This window comes from Panicum virgatum, chromosome 5N (assembly GCF_016808335.1).
Source record: "Panicum virgatum strain AP13 chromosome 5N, P.virgatum_v5, whole genome shotgun sequence".
NCBI lineage: Eukaryota > Viridiplantae > Streptophyta > Magnoliopsida > Poales > Poaceae > Panicum > Panicum virgatum.
In genome coordinates, this window is record NC_053149.1 from 36,095,892 (window position 1) to 36,108,130 (window position 12,239).

A 12,239-nucleotide genomic window follows, 5' to 3' on the forward strand; every position below is an offset into this window, starting at 1 on the left:
AACCGGGTTGTGACACGATTGATAACCAGAGGAGTTGTGATGCTAAGATTGCTGGATTCAGTTCTTAGGATCTGAAGCCGGATCGGTGTGTCTCGCTCCGCCTACAACGAGAGTTATCCAGAACCTGACGAAAGATCGGGAACCCACGTCCCCATTATCAACAAATCCAAAATAAAAGTTGATTTCACCCGCAAATCGATTACTTGGCCCTCGCTCATATGGCAAAATACCCCATCTCAAATACTACCCGGAATGCTGCATCGAAGCCGCATTCGAGTAGCCTTTATGGTTTACTCCAAGTGCTCTTATGACATTCTCATCTTGGGTAACCCGACGGGGTTCATCCTAACAAACTTGTCCTAAGAATCATTCGTCCTCAGGTGAGGACACCTTAGTCGCCTCGCTCGAGTAAGTTTTAGATATCCTTTCGACATTTATGTCTTGGATAACCCGTTGAAGATCCCTCTATTTCGTTGCCAATGGGTTAAACTCACAGGAAAAGGTGTCGATATCGACGAGTACGGAATGACAATGGTAGACCTCAAAGAGCTTGGCTATCGAGACAAACTATTCGTCCTAGCTAAAGATGTCACTCAAGTTTTCTATGTGCAGAACATGTCTAGCAAACCGAGAAAGGACAAGTCCAGAAATAAATCAAGTTTTCTAGGTGCCGGAGATGAGCCAAAGCGCCATATTATTCTGGAAGGCAAAAGGAAAATTGTGGGAGTCGACGATGTCACAGATGAAGAAGAATACAACAAGGTTGAAGATATGACTCCATTCGCAGTGGAGGTTGACACAAGTATTCTTTTAGCCGAAGAGGAGGCTCCCTACGCACACCATGATCACAATGAAGGGGCGATTGTAAAGCGAACCATCATTAATATTCCATTAGTTGAATGATTATGTCTTGTAATATTTTCTGTGAACATGCTATTAATGATTATCTATGATTGTTATGGCAATTATCAGATTTATTATGCAATTAATAGAATTATTTTGCATTTAAATGATTTATTATGCAATTATCTGATTTATTTTGCATTTAAATGATTTATTATGTAATTAATAGAATTATTCTGCATTTAAATGATTTATCATGTAATTATCTGATTTATTATGCATTTAAATGATTTATTATGCAATTATCTGATTTATTATGTAATTATCAAATTTTTTATGCATTTAAATGATTTATTATGCAACTAAAATGATGTATTATGCAATTTTCTGTAAAAACTTATTGGTATCGGTTGATATTTTCAACCGGTACCAATGTGTTTGCCAAAAACAGATGGGTGACCTGGAATCGAACCTAGGCCGCGGCGCATAGATATCTTTGGCTTTCCATTGAGCTATGTTGTGATTTCAACTTTGAAGGCGGCAAAATATCTAAAGTACATTACTCAGAAGAGCCTAAGGCACCGGTTTTTTAACTTTAACCGGTGCCTTAGGCCCTTTTCATTTCCTGCCCGTTGAGGCCTTTGGCACCGGGTGAGTTCTCCACCCGGTGCCTATGGGTTTCCTTTAGTACCGGGTGGACTCCCAACCGGTGCTTTAGACCCTCTTAGGCACCGGGTGGAGTTTTCACCCGGTACCAAAGGGCTCTATGGTATAAAAGGCTATGCCCTGTTCTCTCTTCTTTCTCACTTCTTCCTTCCACTGCCGGCCCTCTCGACGCCCCCGATCGTCCGCCGTCGCCCCCTCCGACAATCGTCCTCCGCCGCCGCCCGGTCGTCCACCGCCGCGCCTCCTCGACGCCCCCGCGCGGCCGTGCCCGTACGTCTTCGGTGCGCCGCCGCCGCCTCCACCTCAACGCCACCGCCCTCTCCGCCTCGACGACACGCACACGTCGACCGCCCCGGCCGCATTCGATGACCCCGCGCGCTACCTCCTCCTCAACGCCGCCGAACCCGCCTTGCGCCCCCCACCCTGCGCGCCGCCGGCGCCGCCTCGTCCCCTGCGTGCCACCACCGCCTCGACCCTCGACGCCGACGCCGCCCCGTCGTCCCCGACGTGGTACTAGTGGCCGCCTACCTTTTTTTTCCTTTTATTTCAAATATCATCTAGAGTGTTACCAAATGAATAGAACTAGAATTTCTTTGATATATAGAGATATTTATCGGACTAGAATTTCTTTTATAGAGACATTTTTAGAATTAAATTATAGATAGAGTGTTTCCTTTATTATATATTAAGATATACAAGTGAATTATAGAGATATTTCTTAGAATTCAATTATGGATATAGTGTTTCCTTTATTATAAATTAAGTGCAAGTGAATTATAGAAAGAGTGTTTCCTTTATTTATAATAAAGTAGAAGTGAATTATAGAGATATTTGTAGAATTAAATTATAGATAGAGTGTTTCCTTTATTATATATTAAATAGATGTGAATTATAGAGATATTCTTAGAATTGAATTATGGATAGAGTTTTTCCTTTAATTATTTTTTCTTTACATGTGTATTTCTATGTCCTTATTCAATGTAAATGTCAATTACGTAATTCTGAATTCTTAATTCAAATGTGTCATTATGAGATGTACATGTCTTTATATAGTGAATTTTTGTACTTTCATTTCAAACTAGCTCACGCAAACACGCGCAAACTCTCGCTGTCTCCTTCGATCACACACACGATCTCTCGCTCCTTCTCTCACACCCAACCTCTCGCTATCTCCTCTCACACACTCGGTCTCTCGCTCTCTCCCTGCTATAACACACTTACACACACACTCTCTCTCCCTCTAACACACACACACACTCACACTCACTATCTCAAACACACACACACACACTCTCTCTCTCTCTCTCCCTCTAACACACACACACACTCTCTCAAACACACACACACACAAACACTCTCTCTCTCCCTCTAACACACACACACACACACACACTCACACTCACTCTCTCTAACACACACACACACACACTCTCTAACAGACACACACTCTCTCTCACACACACATACGCACACATTCGTTCAAAGAATTGAATTCTCGTGCTTCAGTTAAGGATGGACACATACTCTAACATATTTTTACGGTTTCAGTTAAGGATAGATGGACCCCTTCGGTGATGAGGAGGCCGCCGGGCAATACATGTTGGATGCAATAAACAAAGATACGAGGGCCAACACCGCCCAATAAATCGGTGAAGAAGATGCTCGGACAGCTGATTCATTTCTAAATATGTATGGAGAAGGCGATGAAGAAGATGATGACTTTGCACCGCCGCCCAACCATCAGTAGCACGTTCCAGTACATATCTTAATTATATATGCATGGTGACTTCGGTAGATTAGTTTTGCGATTAACATATGTTTTCTGTAATTTAGTCGACCACCGCATCGACTTCGTTGAGCCAATCAAAAGGGAGATGCCGGCCAACCAAGAAAATGGAGGGAAGACAGGTCGTCACAGAAGTGGACACGGAGGGCTGTCCAAGTGCTCCAGAGGCTGCTAGCACGAAATTTGTCTACCAATGTAGGGTTATTATTCGGGCAAGAATTCCGATCACCACAAGACTATGGAAATTGAGCAAACCAGAAGAACAGCAACACACCGTGCCTCCACATTAGAAGGAAATGTTATGGACAGAACTCAAGGATATGTTCACTCTTCCTAAAGGAGTTGACCAAGAACTTGTGAAGAAATGTGCCTTGAAAAAGATGACCCTTGCCTTTGCAAGTTTCAAGAAGAAGTTGTACAACAATTACATCAAGAAGGATAAGGAGCCGAACTGGGACGATCTTCCTCAAGTTAAACCATACTGGGGGAGTTCAAACAATACGAACATTCAGAGGAAGCCCAAGAAAAATCCCAACAGGCCAAGGCGAATGCAGCAAATAAGAAGTACAGCCACCACCTTGAGGCTGGAGGGTACAAGAAGGCAATAAAAAAAATGGCAGAAGATGGAGTAGGACCTTATGGACAGAGGCATCGGGCCGATGACTTGGGATTGGCCGGATAGATCCAAGTGGTGGTTATTTGCTAACAGCGTGACACTAAACTAGTTGGATGGAACTTTGGTCGTGCCCGAGCATATGCAAGAAGTGTCCCGCGATCTGCTCACAGCAATAGATGAGGCCCAACAAGGAACATTCCAGCCTCAAAGGGAGAATGATGAGCTGACCAGAGCATTAAAGAATCCGGAACACCCTGGATGAGTCCGCAGCATCGGCGTGGTCCCATGGAAAGTTTCTTGGGCCGGAGATTCCTCTTACAAGACTCGCCGAAAGAGCAAAGCCGAACAAGAAGAGAAACTCCGTGCCATACAAGAAGAGATGAACAGGAAGGTTGCGTCCTTGGAATCTCAGATGGACGCCAGGGTCAATGAGGCAGTGCAGCTAGCTCTGAGCCACAAGGGCGCTACTGGGTCGCACCCGAATGTTGTGATAAGCCTGGCCTCTTAGTGACGCAGCATCTGTGCATCCACGGCGGCGCCGGACGTACAAGCTGAACAACAACCCCAGATTGAGGCAACGACGGTATTACCAGAGGTATCCAGTGGATGATGTCACCATACCGACACCGTGCGAGCTTCATGTGCGAGCAAAGAATATATCCATTCATGTCGCATACGGGTCAGCCCTGCCCCTGAATCCTTGTACTACAATTCATGGAAGGCCGATACCCCCTGGCTACACCTCCGTCACAGTTGAGCAGATAGTTGGAAACAATGAGGATCTTGAGCTCGACTTCGTTGGAGGGGATGGAGAGAAGACATTGGGAGATGCACTGCACGGGGTCGTTCTATGGCGCAAGTCCGACATCAAGCTTACTGCAAGCACAACGGCTCCCGTGCAGACCGATCACCCGTCTCCGTGGCCTCACTCACTGCTGTCCCCACAACCACCTCCCTCACCACCGTCTCCGCCGGCGCAAAGGGCCACGAGTACTCCAACTCCTCCTGCACCAGAAAAAGGAAAGAAAAAGACAGCATCCCTCCCAGCGGCTAGACCCTCAAAGAAGAAGCAGAAAACAGTTGAAAGAAAATTGACCTACGAGAAGACCGCTAAGGAGTTGGAAGAGGAGACTGCTCGATATATAAAAGAACAGTTGAAGCCTAAAGTCCCCCACCGAGGGAAAATGTACCTCTAGAATTAGGGAAAAAGCTTCTCGCGAACCTAGACAACCCACCAAAATCGAAAAGCTTACCCTCGGACTATGATCGTACTCTAACAAAGGCACAAAAGGTGAGAAATATGAAGAAAAAATGTGGCAAGACCATTCCTTAGCTTGGCACACAACAAAAAGAACTCGAGCCCCTCCGGGTGCCAGGGTTGCCAGTCCTACACCCGACGGACATACAACTCCAGGCGGACCTACAGGCGGTGATATTTCTTTCTGAAACTGGATTAACGCTAGAGCATGCAACGGGGCAGGACGAGGAAGCAAAAATCCCTATCGCTCCCGTTCTTACTTCATTCGAGCATGGAAAACCTTTTGTCACTGAGGAAGAGGAGAAAAGTCTAGGCACGCAGATTTTCAATTTGCATAGATGGTACTTGCGAATGTCGAATGACGAAGGGAAAATGTTTTTAGTCAAGTATCGTGACCATGATTTCTTCTGCGGGGAGGACGACTTCTGGGAGTACTTCGAAGATTTATATCACATTTACCATCGACAATCCCTCAACATCTCTATCATCACCATTTGGGTTCTGTAAGTATCACTTACCTCTACCTTAATACTTTTTGTTAACAAGAACATAATTATCTGTGTGCATATATAATTTCTATTATATCATTTAGACAGTAGATTCAAAGAAGCCGAAAACATGGATGGCACCATCAGATCGGCTTCATGTCTCCGTTGCTAGTCAACCAGAAAATGCTTAATGAAAATTACACAGCAACATGCCAAAACATATACGATTCGTTGACTAGGCAAAATTACAAATCCTATATATACATACCATACAACTTTGGGTAAGCCTTGATGGACTCAATCCTCTGTTATATTTCTAAATAAATACTAAGTCATCTAATGCATGTATGTATATATCGTATCTATATCTGCAGTTATCATTGGATTTTACTCATACTTTCCATAGACACCGGCAGTCTTGTAGTGTTTGACTCAATGAGAAATACAAGGTCCGCAATCCAACATATCATAGACCCCTTGAACAGGTAAGTTCAGTTTGCACAATCAAATCCTTTTTCTGTTAATAACAATTATTGAATATCAAACACAACTTTGAGCGCAGGGTTTGGAAAAAATTTGTGAAAACAAACAAAGGACGTGGTCAATGGAGCCCCAAACTGAACATTAAAATGGATTATCCGGTATGTTTATTCACAAAGATTTGTCTACTTAAGTAATCCCAATTTTTTTCTAAATTGAGTAATTTATTTGTTTCTCCTTAAGTGTGCGAGACAAAAACAAGAAACTGATTGGTGCGGGTACTACGTATGCTACTACATTCACATCATGACTCCATGTGGGAAGTCTACTGATGAGGACCTAAGAGTACATACAAACCGTTCACTAGTACATTCTCATAATTATACTAACACACATGATGTTTATATATTAGTTCTTTTTTTCTAAATTATAGATGGCTCAAATGGGGGATGAATGTTATTCTACCGATCGGATCAACGCCGTGTGCGAGGAGCTCGCCGGATTCATTTTGAACGAGATCCTGGATCCTAGAGGCGAGTTCTACCACGACGGTCAATCCATAGAGGACTTCCATCGACGTCCTGAGGGGCCCAGTAGTTGGACTACAAACATGATTTGTACATTTGTAAATATTTCTAAACGTGATGCCTTGGTGTTTGTGTATTTATAAATATATTAGTTTATCTAATTAGCTTAATTGTATGCTCGCATTTGACTTCTTTTAGTTAGTTTCAAATATTCTGGGAAATCGAACACGTACGACCAATGAACGTATAGTACTGTAGAGCTCAGGTGCGCTTAGCAATTATAAAAGAATAAACAGTAATAAATAAAACAAACAAAACTGAATTTGGGCAAAATAGGGAAAAACTCATTTGTACCGGTTGGAAAAATCAACCGGTACCAATGGATTCCTAAGGCACCGGGTGAAAAACCCGGTGTCCTAGACTGAGGCCAATGGTCTCGGTTTGGGGGTACCGGTTGCAAAACCAGTGCCTAAGCACCTCTTCAACCGGTTCTGAAGGCTCGTTTTCTAGTAGTGCATCTTCAACACTTACATAAACCAGACATCATATCTACACTAGTAAGCGATACTCCAGTATCCCGCGCGGAGCCTCTACCCTTCGTATGGACAGACATCGTACTAGAGCAAACATACGAATATTGGAGCATGTATAAGTTAACTAGAACTAAGTCTCTAACTAGGCAAAGCATATAGTAACAAAGCAAACTAATCATGAATTCTATGTCTGACACTGCATGGCATAAATCATGCAAATATAAATAATTGCAGGATAAGTCAATTACACACGACCGAACATTACAAAAGAGAACTAGTAACCAACCCATACCTATTCTCCAAAGCACATCCGGCGACCCGACATCTACTTCACCTAAACTCCACTAGCCTAGAACTACTCAAGAGAGAAATGGAGCTAGAGCATCAACTTGTGCTTGTCCTCATTCTAACCCCCGCCCACCTTGTCATATATTATAGAGGGTGCAAAGGGGGGGGGGGTCTTGCACCGAGTTGCAGCAGTCCTGGCACCTTGAACCGACTTAAGGAAGAAGGGAGGAAGCTTCTTGCAGAGGTTGGAGGTCGGTGGCACCTGGGCCCACTCGGCCGACCACCATGGTTGGCCGACTGCCAGGTGGCCCCAACCGCCTCCAGGTTGCTCTAGTGGCCTCCCACGTGTCCTCTTGTCAATGTTCTCTGTGCCTGGACCTCTGGTAAGTCGGTTTGGTACTGTAAGTGGGCCCTTTGATCCGTGTGAGCCTGAACTCTGCTCTCTAATTGGTCGATGATTTTTCCCATGGATCATAAGGCCCTCACAACCTTCATTTTTGCTCTTTTTCCAACATTGTGTAATTTCTAAGAGAATTGTGAGTTTTGTCTTTATTTAGGATAAATACGCATATGAAATATTTAAACTCTAAAGATTTTCTGATCAGATTGACGCTTGAAATTGGTCGTTAACAAGCGTCAACAAGATCCTCCAAGCTGTTCTTTGCTCGTCCCGAGCAAAGTTGGACGAATCGGCTTGTTGATCAGAAAATCACTCTAAGCCATACTTACTTGTCATGTAAGAATTTATAACAAAGTAGCCTATCTATGAATTTGAATAAGTTGGCTCACATACCTCTGCTTTATCCCATACTCATCCATGGGGCTTTTAGCCTTCTCCTCATGTTAAGAGTTAGAACAGTGCATAGAGCCACATTCACTTATTCATAGATCAACAATCCATCTGGAGGTTTTTCTTAGAAAGGTTTTCAAAAAGCCAGGTAAAGTTCCTGAAATGATTCTCTCGAATCACTCAATGTATATATTCCTTACCAGGGCAAGGATGCCTTTCTCCTTTCCTACTAAAGGGCTTTTGTGGAGCTTAAAGGTAGGACAAAAGATTTGGCATACTTGTACTTCATATATTGCCAAGTCAAAGAGCGAATCCATGAAGAAACCAAATCATACAAATGTGATCAAGATGTGCATGTGTATGGAATGAAATGGAACAAGTGGTGATATGACTAACTCCTTGCCATGAATCATCCCTCCTTTATTTTTCATGGACATGTGCTATACATTTTTTTTTGACATGCCTTGTGAGAATGTGGCATACCTTATTTCGGCATGCATCTTTTCATTTTTCTTTTGACACACCTTTTGAGCATGTGTCATACCTTCTTTGGGTATGCATCTTTTCATTCTTTTTATTCATTTTATGGATGGATGATGGATAATGCTAATTTATAGTGTGGGAATTTTGCACATGATCATGGGTGTGTACGTGATCTTGATCCCAAAGTATGAAAAGATTCTTGCTAGGGTAATACAATTTGACAAAACTCAATGAAATAACAAGCAGCATATGGATAAGGTTTTGCAACAGTACTCATATGGCTCTAGTAGGTATTTTGCATCATTGAGGAACTTGCCTTTCTTATTTTATTTGTTTGCAAAAATTAAACTCCAGACTTTACGCTTTTCTTAGAAAAAGATCATATTGCTCTAATTACCACATCTAAACTCACAACAGCTTAGACTTAGATTAAACATGCTCAACCAGTAGGATTTTCAGGTTTTTAGCAAGAAGTTTATCAAGCCAACAAACTAAAATTTATGAAAGCTCCAAAGTTATTAACTAGACAGATAAAATAAGCAGAAAAGAGCAAATTTTCATCCCTTCAACTATAAAGAGATTAAGCATTTAATAAGCATATGACAAAAAGGGAAATTTGATGAAGGAAATAAATTTTATTTTATTTTAACTATGAAAAGCAGTAAAGGATAAATTTACTTGGGAGAGGGAACCTCCCCCAAGCTAGCTCTTGGTTTGGGGTCCAATGAGCAGGACTTTGCTCCATACCTGGTTAGGTTCTGGTTGATTCGTCCATACCTGGAGAAGTAGTGGTGGACGATGACGTCTTCTTCTTGCGCCATGCCTTTTTGGTCTTCTTTGGTGTTGCAGGTGGCGCGGGAGAGAGATCCTTGGACGGTTGGTTGTAGGTTTCCCAAGCTAATTTCGTTGGTGATTCACAAATTTCTCCTTCCTCCCAGTCTGGTTCTATGGGAGACTCGCTGATCTCCCCTTCTTCCCATTCTGGTTCGGTTGGAAGCTCATCAATTTCCCAGTCTTCCCAGGCCGACTCTGTTGAAGGCTCATGAACCTCCCAGTCTTCCCAGCCGGGTTCACCGTGCAGCCCTTCTCCTTTGTCATCCTCAGGAACAGTTCTTGCTTTTTGTTTTCGAACCTGAATTTCATTTTCTTTCCCATGATGAGGAGGCTGATCCTTCCAGTTCCAACATCAATGATTGCTCTGGCGTCTCTCAGAAATGGTCGCCCAAAAATGAGAGATATCCCTAGATCGTCTTCGATATTGAGAACCACAAAATCCGCAATGACGAAAGTATCGTTGACTTGTACTAGAAGATTATGGACAATATCCTCAGGTTATCTTATGGTAGAGTCAGCCAGTTGAACGCACATCATAGTAGGGGAGAGAGCAGGATAATTGGGTTTCTCAAATGTGGTCTTGGGCATAATGTTGACACTTGCTCCAAGGTCACATAGGGCCTACTCGAAGTGACAATCATAGATCGAGCAGTTGATCATTGGCGACCCGGTGTCTCCTCCGACTGATACTGCTAATTCACCTCATGATCCTCTCTTTGGTTGTGTGAGCTTCTCAATATAGCTAGAGTAATGTGCCTTCCGTGGAGGCTCCCCCATCTCGCAGTTACTGTGTTGACACTTTCTAGAGTGGACTCAAGTTGCCCTGGAATCTTCCTTGTATCAATGGCAGGAGTAGTAGCAGCCAGCTGAGCTAGTTGAGTTTCAAGCATTTTGTTGAAGCTCAGCTGATTTTTGATAGCGGTAGAGAATCCAACCAATTTGGCCTGAATAGTCTCCAGGGACTTGTCATTGGCAGTCAGTTTCTTCTAGATTGTATCGTTGATCTTTGCCAGAACATAGACTAAATCCCTCAAGGTGGGCTGATTGGGATTGAAATTTGAGTTCCCATTGCCTCCTTGATAGAATGGGTGTGGTTGGTTCCACCTCTGACCTCCTTGTGGATGAAACCCACTGTTGTTGATGAAAATGGCTTCTCCTTGGTTTTCTGGGCAGTCATTGCCCGAGTGTCTAGTATTTCCACAGACCTCGCATGTCATGTGAGCATCTAAGGCTTGAAGTCTCTGCATTTGACCCTTATCTTGTTGATATCCCTCAAATTTCTTCAGGAGATCAATCTTCGTAGCTAACATGTCCACTTCCTTGATGGAGTGCATGCCCTGCTGACGTGATTGGAGTTGATCATCGCTGCAACCTTGGTTGGAAACCATTTTTTCAACTAAAGATGTAGCTTTTTCAGGGGTCAGAGAGAAGAAAGCTCCACCAGCAGTAGCATCTACATGATTACGGGTTGTCTGAGTTAGTCCATTGTAGAAACTTTGTAATATGAGTCAATTATCCATCTCGTGGTGCGGACACGCTAGGATGTACTCCTGAAGTCACTCCCAAGCTTCAGGAATGGTCTCATTGGACGCTTGCTAAAAACTTGAAATCCTTCCACGAAGGGCATTGGTTTTGCCCGATGGAAGAACTTCGCAAGGAATGCCTTGGTGCAATTATTCCAGGTATTCACTGAACTCTTGTTAGCATAGAACCACTGCTTCGCTCTCCCCATAAGAGAAAATGGAAACAATCGGAGCCCGGATAGCATCTTGCAAAACTCCCTTGATAACAAAAGTTCTGCAAAGCTCAAGGAATTGCTAGAGGTGAGCACTGGCATCCTCATTGGCCTTGCCACAGAAAGGGTTGGCCAGCACCATCGTAATTAAGCCCGTCTTGATCTCGAAATTTTCTCCCCCCAGTGTTGACATCAGGCCCGCAGGGACATTATAGGCAAAAGGAGCAGAGAAATCTCGGAGAGTCTTCTGAGCCATGGAGTTAGAAGCGGATGGCGCACTGATGACTAATTCTGATGCTGTGAGTGTACGCTAAGGAGGTACGACACGAGGCCGAACTCTTCTTAAGAGCAACTATGGATTCTGTGTGATGTTTTGTGGTAGATCAAAACCTGTCATACACTACCCTGTTTTCATCACAACAAAAGAGAAAGCAAGCCAAGTTAGCCTGTTTAGCAAATGAATATTCCATTTTCCTTTTGTTCATGACCTTGCCTACATAATTGACCTATGCCTTCCCCGGCAACGGCGCCAAAAATGCTTGTTGGTATTTCGTAACGTCTACTTTAGATACAGGGTTGTTCAGCCTGGTTCTGGTAATGGCATCAGAAATGCCCACCAGTGGCGCCAACAATGCCTCGACATTTCATATAGAAATTACTGAAAACCAAACTTGCTCTCATAAACCAGGAATCATCCCGCAAGCGGACGAAATCACCGGTGCAAATTTTTACCCAGAGAGTATTCTGGGGTGTCATTTATATTTCTGTAGGGAAGACGGCGACTAAATTGTGTAGGTAAGTAGGATGAACTAATCTTAATAGAATATATAGATGTATAAACAGGGGTAAGATAAATATGGATGAAGATAGTGTGAAACCCAAGCAAACTCAGCTCTGATAAAAGTAAAACAA

General features: G+C 43.3%; 1 non-coding gene across 1 annotated transcript; it reads left to right on the forward strand.

The window, feature by feature from the left end:
* Positions 1-11,110: 11,110 nt before the first annotated feature.
* Positions 11,111-11,216, forward strand: LOC120677049. The gene has a single exon (XR_005676113.1). It is a non-coding gene; the product is annotated as a small nucleolar RNA R71 (small nucleolar RNA).
* The last annotated feature ends 1,023 nt before the right edge of the window (positions 11,217-12,239 follow it).